This window comes from Bos mutus, chromosome 6, assembly GCF_027580195.1.
Source record: "Bos mutus isolate GX-2022 chromosome 6, NWIPB_WYAK_1.1, whole genome shotgun sequence".
NCBI classification, from domain to species: domain Eukaryota; kingdom Metazoa; phylum Chordata; class Mammalia; order Artiodactyla; family Bovidae; genus Bos; species Bos mutus.
The window spans coordinates 5,291,784-5,308,975 of NC_091622.1; positions in this window are offsets into that span (position 1 = coordinate 5,291,784).

Below are 17,192 nucleotides of genomic sequence, written 5' to 3' on the forward strand. Positions count from 1 at the left end.
ACCTCCCCTGGCCTTGGGCATGGGGTAGCTCCTCTAGGCTTCCACCCCTGACCTCAGATGTGGGGTAGCTCCTCTTGGCTGCTCCTGTGCAGTCTCAGTCTGGCATTCTCAGCCGCCACCCCTGACCTCAGATGCAGGGTAGCTCCTCTCGGCCATTCCTGCGCCGTCGCAGCCTGGCACTCTCGGCTGCTGCCCTTGACCTCAGACATGAGTTAACTCCTCTTGGCCACTGCCCCTCGGGCATGAGGTCTCCCAGTTTCTGCCCCTGACCTCGGACGTGGGGTAGCTCCTCTCGGCCGCACTCTGTGTGTCATCACAGCCACCCGCACATTCAGAGTCACTCAAATCTGTAGCCTGGGGCACAAGAACCAGCAAGACTGTCCTTATTGTTGTCTATTTTCCTGCCTGTTTTCCTTGTGCTATTCTCTTCTTCTGGAATGTCCATCACCTTCCATCCCTTGATATTAAAGTTCACGGAGGTTCATGATATTGTACAGGAGACAAGGATCAAGATCATCCCCATGGAAAAGAAATGCAAAAAGGCAAAATGGCTATCTGACGAGGCCTTACAAATAGCTGTGAAAAGAAGAGAAGTGAAGAGCAAAGAAGAAAAGGAAAGATATAAGCATCTGAATGCAGAGTTCAAAAGAATAGCAAGAAGAGATAAGAAAGCCTTCCTTAGTGATCAATGCAAAGAAATAGAGGAAAACAAAAAAATGGGAAAGACTAAAGATCTTTTCAAGAAAATTAGAGATACCAAGGGAGCATTTCATGCAAAGGTGGGCTTGATAAAGGATAGAATGGTATGAACCTAACAGAAGCAGAAGATATTAAGAAGAGGTGTCAGGAATACACAGAAGAACTGTATAAAAAAGATCTTCACGACCCAGATAATCATAATTGCACTCATCTCACATGCTAGCAAAGTAATGCTCAAAATTCTCCAAGTCAGGCTTCAACAGTACATGAACCGTGAACTTCCACATGTTCAACCTGGATTTAGAAAAGGCAGAGGAACCACAGATCAAATTGCCTATATCCATTGGATCATTGAAAAAGCAAGCGAGTACCAGGAAAATATCTACTTCTGTTTTATTGACAACTCCAAAGTCTTTGACTGTGTGGATCACGATAAACTGTGGAAAATTCTTCAGTAGATGGGAATACCAGACCATTATGAGACCATCAGGCATTTCTCAGACATGCCTCCTGAGAAATCTGTATACAGGTTAAGAAAAAACAGTTAGAACTGGGCATAAAACAACGGACTGGTTCCAAATAGGGAAAGGAGTACGTCAAGATATTTTGTCAAGGTATATTGTCACCCTGATTATTTAACTTATATGCTGAGTACATCATGGGAAATGCCAGGCTTGATGAAGCACAAGGTGGGATCAAGATTGCTGGGAGAAATATCAATAACCTCAGATATACAGATGACACCACCCTTATGGCAGAAAGCGAAGAAGAACTAAAGAGCTTCTTGATGAAAGTGAAAGAGGAGAATGAAAAAGTTGGTTTCAAACTCAACATTCAGAAAACTAAGATCATGGCATTCAGTCCCATCACTTCTTGGCAAACTGATGGAAAAACAATGGAAACAGTGATAGACTTTATTTTTGGGGTCTTCAAAATCATTGCAGCCATGGTGACTACAGCCATGAAATTAAAAGATGCTTGCTCCTGGAAGAAAAGCTATGACCCACCTAGACAGCATATTAAAAAGCAGAGACATTACTTTGCCAGCAAAGGTCCATCTAGTCAAAGCTATGGTTTTTCCAGTAGTCTTGTATGGATGTGAGGATTGGACTATTAAGAAAGTTAAGTGCTAAAGAATTGATGGTTTTGAACTGTGGTGTTGGAGAGAAGACTCGAGTCTCTTGGACTGTAAGGAGATCAAACCAGTCCATCCTAAGGGAAATCAGTCCTGAATATTCATTTCAAAAGATTGATGTTAATGCTGAAACTCCATGTTTTTGGCCTTCTGATGTGAAGAACTGACTCTTTGGAAAAGACCCTGATGTTGGGAAAGATTGAAGGCAGGAGGAGAAGGGGATCACAGAGGATAAGATGGTTGGATGGCATAACCTAATCTATGGACATGAGTTTGAGCATTTCCTAGAATTGGTGGTGGACAGGGAAGTCTGGCATGCTGCAGTCCATGGGGTCACAAAAAGTTGGACATGACTGAGCGACTGAACTGAACTGAACTGAAGAACGAAAAAGTATATGTGACTTTGGTAGCAGCCAATAACATGTTGACTTACTATAAAAATTATAAACATTACTTATTTTAAAGATTTGTGCATTTGAATAAATCATTAAGTCCTGCTTATTTATGCTAAGATTATATACTATCAGGTAGTGAGCAGAATTACAGGAATCATGTTGACACTAAGAGTCTTATCATATGTTGATTAATTATTTATATAGCATGCTCTGTGAATAACGTGTCTGTAAACTTCACTAACTTTTAAACTGGGCATTTGTAATTTTCTCACTAATTTGTAGACCCTCATTACATACTTTGGATTAAAGATTCTATTATCATTCAATCTACCTCTTCTCTTTGTTTATGGTCTTTTCGGTTATTCATATTTTCAAATTTTATTTTTAACAGAGTTAAATCTACCTTAACTGAAAAACCCTTGCTCATCTGTGGCCCCATTCTTTGTTCTTTCTGTGATCTTGCCATGCATGAGGTAGGGATTTGAGGTTAGCTATTACTTATGACTGCCAGTGTATAGTTAAAAACTCTATAATACCTATACATACAACCTCATTATTTTTGCCTCCTGTCATCCATCCCCTCCTCCACTGAAACCTGGCTCACTTAAACATTCAGATGGAGATGACATGAGGAGGAGTTGTCCAACACAGTGATTAAGAAAATGGAACTAGAGGTTCTAGATGGTTCAGGGAAATCAGTGTGGGAAAATGTGATTATGTTAGTATTGTGGTACAGCCAGAATCTTATAAAAGTGAACAGATTGTGTTATTTCTCTATAAATGTCCTGATTTTTTTCCTCACTTTCATGTTTCCAAAACCCAAGAGTATGTTTGTCAGTAGAGAAAGAATCTGTTAAATCATGCTGATTTTAAGAGTCTAGGCAGGGAATTTCCCTGGTGGTCCAGTGGCTAAGACTCTGTGCTCCCAATGAAGGGGCCCCAGGTTCAATATCTGGTCAGGAAACTGGCCCCACATGCTTCAACTAAGACTTGGCACAGCCAAATGAATACACAGTTTTGTTTTTTATTTATTTATTTTTTTATTAAATAAGTTTTTTTTTTTTTTTTTTTAAATTTTATTTTATTTTTAAACTTTACAATATTGTATTAGTTTTGCCAAATATCGAAATGAATCCACCACATGTATACCTGTGTTCCCCATCCTGAAACCTCCTCCCTCTTCCCTCCCCATACCCTCCCTCTGGGTCGTCCCAGTGCACCAGCCCCAAGCATCCAGTATCGTGCATTGAACCTGGACTGGCGACTCGTTTCATACATGATATTATACATGTTTCAATGCCATTCTCCCAAATCTTCCCACCCTCTCCCTCTCCCACAGAGTCCATAAGACTGATCTGTACATCAGTGTCTCTTTTGCTGTCTCGTACACAGGGTTATTGTTACCATCTTTCTAAATTCCATATATATGCGTTAGTATACTGTATTGGTGTTTTTCTTTCTGGCTTACTTCATTCTGTATAATAGGCTCCAGTTTCATCCTCCTCATTAGAACTGATTCAAATGTATTCTATTTAATGGCTGAGTAATACTCCATTGTGTATATGTACCACTGCTTTCTTATCCATTCATCTGCTGATGGGCATCTAGGTTGCTTCCATGTCCTGGCTATTATAAACAGTGCTGAGATGAACATTGAGGTGCACGTGTCTCTTTCCCTTCTGGTTTCCTCAGTGTGTATGCCCAGCAGTGGGATTGCTGGATCATAAGGCAGTTCTATTTCCAGTTTTTTAAGGAATCTCCACACTGTTCTCCATAGTGGCTGTACTAGTTTGCATTCCCACCACTGGCACAAAGACAGAAATATTGATCAATGGAACAAAATAGAAAGCCCAGAGATAAATCCACACACATATGGACACCTTATCTTTGACAAAGGAGGCAAGAATATACAATGGATTAAAGACAATCTCTTTAACACTTGGTGCTGGGAAAACTGGTCAACCACTTGTAAAAGAACGAAACTAGAACACTTTCTAACACCACACACAAAAATAAACTCAAAATGGATTAAAGATCTCAACGTAAGACCAGAAACTATAAAACTCCTAGAGGAGAACATAGGCAAAACACTTTCCGACATACATCACAGCAGGATCCTCTATGACCCACCTCCCAGAATATTGGAAATAAAAGCAAAAATAAACAAATGGGACCTAATTAACCTTAAAAGCTTCTGCACAACAAATGAAACTATTAGCAAGGTGAAAAGGCAGCCTTCAGAATGGGAGAAAATAATAGCAAGTGAAGCAACTGACAAACAACTAATCTCAAAAATATACAAGCAACTCCTACAGCTCAACTCCAGAAAAATAAATGACCCAATCAAAAAATGGGCCAAAGAACTAAATAGACATTTCTCCAAAGACGACATACAGATGGCTAACAAACACATGCAAAGATGCTCAACATCACTCATTATCAGAGAAATGCAAATCAAAACCACTATGAGGTACCATTTCACGCCAGTCAGAATGGCTGTGATCCAAAAGTCTACAAGCAATGTTTTTTATTTTTAAGAATCTAGGCAGTATTACAGGAAAGATGTTTAATCTAACTAGAAATGTTAGGAAAATGTCCATTTAAACACAAGATGGTATTTTTAAACTCAAATTGGGAAAGGGAATCCTAAAGAGGGAGTGTTGGGGAAGGACAGAGAAACAGTTTTCTACATATAGTATTGGTATGGTTGTAAAATCCAGGGAAATTTGTGAAGAAATATTTCAATATTTTATAGATCCAGCAGTTCCTCTTCTATAAATCTTTTCTAGAGAAATCTATATCAGTGTGCAAAGTTATACTTAGAAAATTTTTTTTTCTACTGCATTGTTAGCAATGACAAAACATTAGAGGGAATCCAAATTCTCAACAATTCAAATGGTTAAACAAGTGACAGTGGAGCCGTATTCTAGAATACTGAGCTTCAGAATAAGTAACCAAAATAAGCTGGACCAGTGTGCATGGATGTGAAAAACTCCAAGATACATCTTACCACTCCACTTGGTAGTACTCATCATATTTTAAAATATGCATACCTATGATACATAAAAATTTTCTGTCCAACAAAACTACAAAAAGCTACAGACTTCTGATCAATATCTCCCAAACTATACAGTCAATTGTAAGAAATATGTTCAAAAAATCAGAAATATGTTCAAAAACAGCAGATTTTTAAGAGCTTATTGTCCACTTACCCACTTCTCTTCTGCTATGGCAATGACTAGAAGATTGCATGTAAGAAAGAGAGCAAAGCTAACTCCCACCTCAAATCTTATCTGTCAACTATAGGATATTCAGTTCAGCCCAGTTCAGTTCAGTCACTCAGCGGTGTCTGACTCTTCATGACCCCATGAACTGCAGCACACAAGGTTTCCCTGTCCTTCACCATCTCCTGGAGTTTTCTCAAACTCATCTTGATTGAGTCAGTGATGCCATCCGACCATTTAATCCTCTGTCGCCCCCTTTTTCTCTTGCCCTCAATCTTTTCCAGCTTTAGAATCTTTTACAATGAGTCAGCTCTCTCATTAGGTGACCAAAGTATTGGAGTTTCAGTTTCAGCATCAGTCCTTCCAATGAATACTCAGGGTTGATTTCCTTTGGGATTGACTGGTTTGATCTCCTTGCAGTCCAAGGGACTCTTCTGCAGCACCACAGTTTGAAAGGATCAATTCTGTGTTCCCTTGCCCTCTTTAGGGTCCAACTCTCACATCCATACATGACTACTGGAAAAACCATAGCTTTGACTATATGGACCTTTGTAGGCCAAGTGATGTCTCTGCTTTTGAAAACGCTGTCTAGATTCATCATAGCTTTTCTTCCAAGAAGCAAACATCTTTTAATTTCATGGCTGCAGTCACCATCTACAGTGATTTTGGAGCCCAAGAAAATAAAGTCTGTCACTGTTTCTGTTGTTTCCCCATATTTTTGCCATGAAGTGATGGGACCAGATGCCATAATCTTCATTTTTGAATGTTGAGTTTTAACCCAGCTTTATCACTCTCCTCTTTCACCTTCATCAAGAGGCTTTTTAGTTCCTCTTTGCTTTCTGCCATTAAAGTGGTATCATCTGCATATCTGCGATTATTGATAACAACCTGGAAATCTTGATTCCAGCTTGTGAGTTGATTCAGTCCATCATTTCACACGATGTATTCTGCATAATGGAAAGCGATAACAAACCTAGACAGTGTGTTGAAAAGCAGAGACATTACTCTGCCGACAAAGGTCCATATAGTCAAGGCTATGGTCTTCCCAGTGGTCACATACAGTTGTGAGAGCTGGACCGTGAAGAAGGCAGAATGCCAAAGAATTGATGCCTTTGAACTGTGGTGTTGGAGATTCATGAAGGTCCTTTGGACAGCAAGGAGATCAAACCAGTCAATCTTAAGGGAGATCAACCCTGAATATTCACTGGAAGGACTGATGGTGAAGCTGAAGCTCCAGTACTTTGGTCATCTGATGTGTACAGATGACTCATTGGAAAAGTCCTTGATGCTGGGAAAGACCAATGGCATAAAGAGAAGAGGGCATCAGAGGATGAGATGGCTAGACATGAGCATGAACTTGGGTAAACTCTGGGAGATGGTGAGGGACAAGGAGGTCAGGCATGCTTCCTGGGGTCCACGGGGTCAAATAGACATGACTGGGCAACTGAATAGCAATGACTCTGCATATAAGTTAAATAGCAGAGTGATACTATAGAGCCTTCACATACTCTTTTTTTTTTTTTTTTCAGATATATCCTTCACATACTCTTTTCTCAATTTTGAACCAGTCCATTGTTCCATCTTCAGTTCTAACTGTTGCTTCTTGTCCTGCATACAGCTTTATCAGGAGACAGGTAAGTTGGTCTGGTATTCCCATATCTTTAAGAATTTCCCACAATTTGTTGTGATCCACATAGTCAAAGACTTTAGTGTGGTCAATAAAACACAAGTGGATATTTTTTCTGGAATTCCTTTGCTTTTTCTATGATTCAATGAATGTTGGCAATTTGATCTCTGGTTCCTCTGCTTCTTCTAAATTCAGATTGTACATCTGGAAATTCTCGTACATTTGAAGCCTAGCTTGAAGGATTTTGAACATTACCTTGCCAGAATGTGAAGTAAGTGCAATTGTGCACTAGTTTGAACATTCTTTGGCATTTCCTTTCTTTGGGATTGAAATGAAAACTGACCTTTTCCAGTCCTGTGGCTGGAACTACAGCATATAATGAACTCATTTCAAAAATACATTCAAAGGAAGCTGGGAACTTAGATGAAAGACTTCAATAAATTGCTTCCTAAAATAGGCAGTAAATAAACAATTTAGAAGGAGTTGCAGTAGAAGAGTGTGAAATCTCTTTCTCCGTGTCTTAAAATTATAACATTCCCACGTATGTCCACAGTGCTTTAAATATTTTACATTATATAGTGAATATTGAAAGACATACAGAAAGAGGTTACTTCCAACTAGGTAATGTTATAATTTCCCCCAATGGAACTATGATTTCCTTTCTAAATATAGGAGCTCTCCTTTTTTGAATCTGAGATTAGATGGTCTTATGGTTGACTTGTTAACACATTTATTTTTATCTGGGTTAGGTTGGATCAGTGATTCTGAAGACTCTGGTTTCTTCACTAAAAATTGCTTCAGTGGTAGATTCATCACCTGGTTGGCAAATGCTAGGTTATTTCCAGAACAAGAACTTACTCTGAACCTGGGTATGATCAGTAAGACAGAAACCAAAATATGTTATTTTTTTTTTCCCTCATGAAATGAAATATATACTATCTTTGCTGCCAGAGTCCCCAAAACTCGCAAAACATAAACTGACTGTCATTGACACTCCCATGTTCTCTTCCAATCTACACAGTAAAGTCTAAGTTCAATTACACAGATGGTGAGGCCAAATTTCCAAAAAAGGGACCATACTCCATTTTTGCTATCGCCAAGTGTACAGAAATATCTTGCTGCTGCTGCTGCTAAGTCGCTTTAGTCGTGTCCAACTCTGTGTGACTCCATGGATGGCAGCCCACCAGGCTCCCCTGTCCCTGGGATTCTCCAGGCAAGAACACTGGAGTGGGTTGCCATTTCCTTCTTCAATGCATGAAAGTGAAAAGTGAAAGTGAAAGTGAAGTCGCTCAGTCGTGTCCAACTCTTAGCGACCCCATGGACTGCAGCCTACCAGGCTCCTCTGTCCATGGGATTTGCCAGGCAAGAGTACTGGAGTGGGGTGCCATTGTCTTCTCCAACAGAAATATCTTAAGTTTCAGTAAATCTCAGTATAAAATAAATAGTTATTCAAGCTCTCTATGGACTGGAGTTTATTATGTGAGTGTCTGCTTTCTATTGCAGGTAAAGAAGTTTGCGGTCTTTCATGGAACTTCCATTTACCAACCTGGAAATGGCATTCATTTTACTAGCTTTTGTTATATTTTCCTTCTTTACCCTGGCTTCCATCTACACTAATCCCAATGAGAGGAATGAAGGTAAGGAGAGAGAGCTCTTCATAATAGTCTCCATTTCCTTTCCCCACCCAATTATCTTTCTCTACGATTTGATTTGATTTAGTTTCTAATTGTATGTTTAAGGGTGTGTATGTGTGAGACAGAGACAGAGAGAGAGACAGAGAGACAGAGAGAGTTTGCTTGTTTAATAGCCTGAAATATCTACTACAATATTTTGCCCCTATTTATTAAGAAACATTTGGAAATGGTAACAACTATTCACATGACTTTTTATCCCAGAACTTGATGGATCTTAATGCCCTAAATTTTACATATATATAAAATTTTTCTTTCACCATCCTCTGTCCCTGCCCCTCATCCCTGTTGCCATCAGAAACTTAAAATGTGCAAAAAAGTCCAATGTCTTTCAAAGTCTTTAGAGGTAATTTTTCACATGAAACAAATTCCATTATTTTGTAAGTATATCGTGTGTGCATTTTTGTTCAGCTCTACATAGGAAGGAAAAGAATTAAAGGGTTTTTTTTTTTTTTTACTAATGAGCTCTTGTCAAAGCCCAAACATCTTTCAAAAAATACGTGGAAGTATTTAAATAACTCAACATCATGTTTCCTCATTGCCAATAATAAAAAGTATAATTTAAATGGCTGTTATTAATATTTTACTGTAGTTCAGGGCCCACCATGTTTTACAGAAAATTAATGGTAACTGACCATGTTTGAGGGCAAAAATTTTAATGTGTGTGCATACATATGTGTATACATACATATGTATAACATATGCCAAGAAAACAACACAAAGTTTAGGAGAATAAGACAAAATTGCAAAAAAAAAAAAAAAAAAACAACAACTGTGTTTCTTAAAATTGTGATATCTCTTTATTAGCTTCTGACTATGAAAGAAGTGCTGTCTGTGAAATACATTATTATTCTCTATCTTACAGGCATACAACACTTGTAGAAAACAAACAAACAAACAAAAAACATTGTAAATAGACATTCCATTTTGTGCTGACATGAAGATTAGGAAAATTAATTGAAGTCCATAAATTCTTTCTCATGCTCCATATTGTTTAAATTTAATGGGTTTGGTTGAAGAAAAGAGTAAAACCAAAATACCAATTCAGTTCAGTTCAGTCACTCAGAGGTGTCCAACTATTTGTGACACCATGGACTGCAGCATGCCAGGCCTCCCTGTCCATCACCAACTCCCAGAGTTTACTCAAACTCATTTCCATTGAGTTGGTGATATCATACAACCATCGCATCCTCTGTCGTCCCCTTCTTCTCTCTCCTTCAATCTTTGGCAGCATCAGAGTCTTTTCCAATGAGTCAGTTCTTCGAATCATGTGACCAGAGTATTGGAGTTTCAGCTTCAGCATCAGTCCTTCCAATGAACACCCAGGACTGATCTCCTTTAGGATGGACTGGTTAGATCTCCTTGCAGTCCAAGGGACTCTCAAGAGTCTTCTCCAACACCACAGTTCAAAAGCATCGATTCTTCAGCGCTCAGCTTTCTTTACAGTCCAACTCTCACATCCATACATGACTACTGGAAAAACCATAGCCTTGAATAGATGGACTTTTGTTGGCAAAGTAATGTCTCTGCTATTTAATATGCGGTCTAGTATCTTTTTTAAAATTTTTGATCATAATGTTTCTTCCAAGGAGCAAACATCTTTTAATTTCATGGCTACAGTCACCATCTGCAATGATTTTGGAGCCCAAGAAAATTAAGTCTGTCACTGTTTTCTTTGTTACCCCATCTATTTGCCATGAAGTAATGGGACCAGATGCCATGATTTTAGTTTTCTGAATGTTGAGGTTTAAGCCAACTTTTGCACTCTCCTCTTTCACTTTCATCAAGAGGCTCTTTAATTTTACTTTCTGCCATAAGGGTGGTGTCATCTGCATATCTGAGGTTATTAATATTTCTCCCAGCAATCTTGATTCCACCTTGTGCTTCATTCAGTCCAACATTTCTCATGATGTATTCTACATATAAGGTAAATAAGCAGGGTGACAATATACAGCCTTGATGTACTCCTTTCCTTATTTGGAACCAGTCTGTTCCATGTCCAGTTCTAACTGTTGCTTCTTAACCTGCATATAGATTTCTCAAGAGGCAGGTCAAGTGGTCAGATATTCCCATCTCTTGAAGTATTTTCCACAGTTTGCTGTGATCCACACTATCAAAGGCTTTGGCATAGTCAATAAAGCAGAAGTAGATGTCTTTCTGGAACTCTTGCTTTTTTGATGATCCAACAGATGTTGACAATTTGATCTCTTGTTATTCTGCCTTTTCTAAATCGAGCTTGAACATCTGGAAGTTCATGGTTCATGTACTATTGAAGCCTGACTTGGAGAATTTTGAGCATTACTTTGCTAGTGTGTGAGATGAGTGCAATTGTATGGTAGTTTGAACAATTACTTTAACAGTAAAGTAACTACTGTTACTTTAAAGTAACTTTAACAGTACTTTAAACTTTAACAGTAGTGTCTTTTTCTCACACATAAAACCTGGGAGTAGTAAGTTCTCTGCTGACGACATGCACTCCCTGGTGTCCTGGACCCTGTCCACACTGTCTCGGTTCTCTCCAATTTCCTGCTGCAGCTCCCAAGTCTGGCCAATGTATCATTGGATGCCAGTCAGCAAGAAGGAAGAAGGCACACCTATATTAAGGACACTGCCAGAATCTGCATAGACCACATTCCTTTGGCCAGAATTTAGTCCATGGCCATACCCGCAGGAAAACTGGGAAATATAATAGTTATTTTAGAAGACATGTACTGAGCAAAATTTTGAGTTTGTTTCTAAAGGAGGAGGAGTACAACCAGCAGTGTCTGCCAGACACGTAAACTTATAACCACACATTCACTCTAGGGTGGTAGTCATTAAACAGGGAACATTTGAGCTAGAAGGAATGTTAAGAGAGCATCTAATTTACTGATGCTTAACCAGAAATAAATATCAGAAAGATGAATCATGCTTGGCACCCATCACAAGCCAAGCAAATATGTATCTCTGGATGTTATACTTGGCTGTGTCTTTAAAACAAAGCCTCCTCCACTCCCGAGTTTTCTAGCTTTCATCTTTGGTTAAGAAGCACTTTCAGATGTGACAACATCTGAGACCCACAAATGTTTAGCAAGTTTCTCAAGTGTTCAGTTAGTTAGTAAAAGAGCTAAAACTAGAGCACAGTCTCCCAATTCCATGTTCCTGTCCACTGTCTGCACCCCTGTGACTCCCCAGTTTTGATCCATGGTCCGAGCCAGTCATAGAAATTTACCTTTCTTTTACACTTTTGTACTCCATTTTTCATAATTTCCTTTTTCTTCAATTCTGTTTCTCTTATGTTTATTTTGAAAGCTAAAGCAATTCCTCCCTTTAAATACTGTTACACTAACAGAACTAGAATTCTGCTCAAGGATTCCCATCAAAGAACACTCTTGCTTCCCTTCATAACCACCAGGTCAGTTACAAGCACAATTTTGCATGAAAGCACAAAATGTATATGCTTTCCTAAATGTCATAAGATCCATGAGTAAAATACACTTTCATTAAAATAACAGATCTCTTTTAATTTCCTTTATGGCACAAGTAGTGAATTACAGGAACCATTAAAAATAAAGTTGAGAGACATTTAATTTCACATGTTTATTAAAAATCTAGTAGACTCTGCAATGAGTAACAATGAATCTAAAGCTGAAGAGACTCAGTTCCTATGTCAAAAACTGGCATAGTCTCATGAAGGATTCAGTTGTATAACCAGAGCAGGCTCAGTAAATGTTTGACCAGAGGTTTTGACTAAGGATGATGAGATTATAATGGAAGCTCTTCCTCAGGGGAACTGAGGAGGGCTTTACAGAAGAGATGACCACCCTGGTGCAGTTGATATTGACAGAGTAAGATGGGCGGGGTGAATTTCAAATAAGAAAGCGGCTAAAATGAAAAATTAAATATATGAGATTAAAAAATCAGCTATAATTTTGAATGCATCTCAAGTCAAGCAAGGAATTGAATGGAACTGATCATTGACCAGTGTCTTCTGAAGCCCTTCAGAGGTCAAAAGAGGAACCACACATTTTAATAAAGTCTTTCTTAAACCTAAAAGAAGTGAGCATATGCCTCAACCACCCATGTGAGGTCAGAGGCTCTCAAGCTCTAACTTGCATACAAATCATATAGAGATTTTATGAAAAAGTAGACTATGTTCAGTAGGTCTGGGTGGGGCATTTCTGCATTTCTAACAGACTTCCAGGTGACAACCATCATCCAGAAGACTAACCAAGCCACAGATGTGACACTCCCAGACACGAGGAAGTCAGACTCATCTGTGTGCAGCAGGGGAGGAGGGAGCTTGACTATGTGGCTGGTTGTCCACTTTCCAGCAATCAAGGTGTTACATGGCACAGGGCACACAGAACAGGAGGAGATGGTCTCAGCTTCCAGTACATTCTTGTCTCAAGTTCTAACACATCAAGAGTGGGTAAATTCACGTTTAAGAAAAATATTTTATGTCTTTAAAAGAGGTGAGAACCATTGAAAATCATTCTTAAATTTTTTAGGAAAAAAATTGTACTCAATTGAAGTATTGTTGATTTACAATGCTATGTTAGTTTCAGGTGTGCAGCACAGTGATTCAGCTATATAGGTCTACTTTTTCAGATTATTTTCCCTTGTATACTCAGATAAAATACTGAGTATAGTTCCCTGTTCTATACAATAGGTCCTGGTTATGAGAATTATTCTTTAAAAAATCAGAAAATCTTAGCATTGTAAGATTTCTAAAACTCTTAATAGTTTGTACATCTTCACTATCTCATTTGTAATCAACATTCTCAATTCTCTTACTCTATGCCTTTCTATAAAGGAACAGTTAAGATAACTTTATTTATTGAAAGAGGGTACAAAGTGTGACAAAGCCTTGAGACATTTCAGAAAATTTTACTTTTTGAGAAACTGACCAAGAACCCACATTTTTCCCATTATTGTAAGAAGTCTCCAGAAAAAGTTTTTCAAAGACTGTCAATTCAACTCTTCTCCCTGGAGGAAGTTTGGTGATTTTGATCCCCAACTGAAGTTGCATAGATCATTTACATTTGAATTTTCAGAGTTACTTAAGAATGTTGCTTTTGTTCTAGACCATAAGATATATTTTAAAATTTAAAGTCAAAACTTAACATAGTGCTTGTTTGCAAATCTGAGTCCAATAAAAGCAGAATTCAGTCACTGTAGAAAACCATGTAGCCCAAAAGAAATCTTGTCTGGGCAAGGAAACTTCACCTACCACCACTATGATGAAAAGTATTGTCTCCCATGGACTTTCTAACCACACCAACAGATTCTTGCATTACACAAGCACTCAGAATTAGTCATCCCAGATCATTATTGATGTCCTTTGAGATTCATAGATGCTTAATTCAATGTCATATTGTCTACCTTGAAAGTAACAGAATAAAATATTTGTCACTTGATAATTATAGAATTAACTTGGATGGTGCATTTCCAAAAAAGTTTTAAGAATCCACTCAACCTGAAAAAAAAAAGGTTATCTTATCTTAATGACTTAAAAATTGAGAAAAATTAAAGTCATAAAGGTAGTGAAACCGAAATGATGCAGGACTACTTTTTCCCAGCCCAGGACATTGTTTACTGGACTCCCTGTCTCACTGTCAGCATAAAAGCAATGATGATGGAAATGTTTATTAGGTGCCTTCCGTGTAAAAGGCAAGAGGCCAAGCACTTTAGATGACTTTGTTAATCTGTTTAATCTTAAAATAACCTTATGAGAAAGGTAATAGTAACCTCACTGTTTACAAGTGAGGACTTTGAAGCTTTGGCTTTGACCTCAGACTACTGGGCTAATGAGTGAAGTGCACAGGTAGGACTCAGTACACAGGATCCAGAACCTGGTGCACTTTCTCTCCAGATTCCCTTGAAAAAGGTATTTGCTTTTTTTAAAAAATGCATGTACCTCTCTTTTTTCCTACAAAGAACTTAAATTGGCTAAAATATATATAACAATCAGTCAGTCAGTTCAGTCGCTCAGTCATGTCCGACTCTTTGTGACCCCATGAATCACCACGCCAGGCCTCCCTCTCCATCACCAACTCCTGGAGTTCACTCAGACTCACGTCCATCGAGTCAGTGATGCCATCCAGCCATCTCATCCTCTGTCATCCACTTCTCCTCCTGCCCCCAATCCCTCCCAGCATCAGAGTCTTTTCCAATGAGTCAACTCTTTGCATGAGGTGGCCTAAGTACTGGAGTTTCAGCTTTAGCATCTGTCCTTCCAAAGAAATCCCAGGGCTCATCTCCTTCAGAATGGACTGGTTGGATCTCCTTGCAGTCCAAGGGACTCTCAAGAGTCTTCTCCAACACCACAGTTCAAAAGCATCAATTCTTCAGCGCTCAGCTTTCTTCACAGTCCAACTCTCACATCCATACATGACCACTGGGAAAACCATAGCCTTGACTAGACAGACCTTTGTTGTCAAAGTAATGTCTCTGCTTTTGAATATGCTATCTAGGTTGGTCATAACTTTCCTTTCAAGGAGTAAGCGTCTTTTAATTTCATAGCTGCAGTCACCATCTGCAGTGATTTTGGAGCCCCCCAAAATAAAGTCGGACACTGTTTCCCCATCTATTTCCCATGAAGTGATGGGACCAGATGCCATGATCTTCGTTTTCTGAATGTTGAACTTTAAGCCAACTTTTCACTCTTCTCTTTCACCTTCATCAGGAGGCTTTTTAGTTCCTCTTCCCTTTCTGCCATAAGGGTTGTGTCATCTGCATATCTGAGGTTATTGATATTTCTCCCAGCAATCTTGATTCCAGCTTGTGCTTCTTCCAGCTCAGAGTTTCTCATGATGTACTCTGCATAGAAGTTAAATAATCAGGGTGACAATATACAGCCTTGATGTACTCCTTTTCCTATTTGGAACCAGTCTGTTGTTCCCTGTCCAGTTCTAACTGTTGCTTCCTGACCTGCATACAAATCTCTCAAGAGGCAGGTCAGGTGCTCTGGTATTCCCATCTCTTTCTTATTATATATATTTTATAATATATTATATTTTTTAATATAGTAAAATATATAAAATAATTTTAATATATATATATATATATATATATATATATATATAATAAGATAAAGCTAAATTTCCAGTAAGTAGATAAAGAAATCCAAACAAAGGGAAAAATAAAGGTGAGGAAATCATTAATAAATAGTCTTGGTGAGGAGAAGACTAGCATCCCATTTCAGTGAAAAGTACAAATTGTGTTATTAAAGATTCCTGTTCCTGTCCTGATTTTGCCATTGGTTACTTTGTGACTTAAGAAAATTGAACAAATTCCCAAAGCCTTTGTTTGTCATGTGGTAGGTATAAAATGACACTTGCCTCATAGAGTTGAAGTGAGACGTACATGAACTAAAGCATGGAAATGCAGAAGGCTGGCTGCTGTTGAAGTTTTCTTTTTTGAAGTCTTCATGATTAGGAATTTTAACAGAGCAATTAAAGTCATTATAAATTAAAAAAAAAATATTTACTACAGAACCAAGAAAATTTAACTCAAGCAACCCACACACTCGGTCAAGGTATTTGTTTTAAATATAGTATATATCAATATAACCTATTCAATACCCATCAACTGCAAGATGAAATCACATATAAAAGATAAAAACATGATGTCAGGAAATGGCAAAGACTCTTGGAGTCACTCAGACAAAGCCATTTACAAATGAACATTTAATAGAGTTATACTGCCTACCAGATGAGGAAAAGAAAGATGTACAGAAACCTCAAAAACAAAGTGACTATCAAAATATAGAAACACATCTAAGAAAACTAATGAAACCTTGAATATTTTTTGCAAAAAGTATCCTCCATAAAATTGCGCTATGGAAACCACAAGTAAAGAGTGTTATATGAAATTATCGTCCCCCAAACCAATGCCTCCTCCATTCTTTATGTTAAAATTAGCTTATGGCTGCAGCTACAAATATCCTTTTATTAAATAAGTGATACGATCAATTTATTTTTATTATTTTAAGTTTTATTTTTCAAGATAAAGGTTCATTCACATTTTTTTTTTTTACTGTCTTATCTTAAATTTTACCCTGGAAGGAGATTCACTTTAAATGATCATTTCCAGTATTTATTACTATCATTAAAAATAAGTTTTCTGTTATGGAATTATAGTCAATGGTTTTTATCCAAGCATGCTGGATGAATGCTCTTAAATCTACCCACTTGTAGGAAGTGGGTGTGAAATTTGGTTCTATGCTTTCTTTAAAGCCAAACCAGAGGAGGAAAGTGACAATATTTACCTGAGCTCTGTGTTTCTGCAAAGCAGTTATAGTTAGGAAATTCCCCAAGCTTTTGTTTTCCAAAATCTCCTTGCTCTTGTGTTCCAGGAACATTGCAAAGAAGATTTTTTCCATACAATGTGGGAAGGACTTGCTGTCCATTCTTTCTCTTGACCCCTAGAGATTCTTGA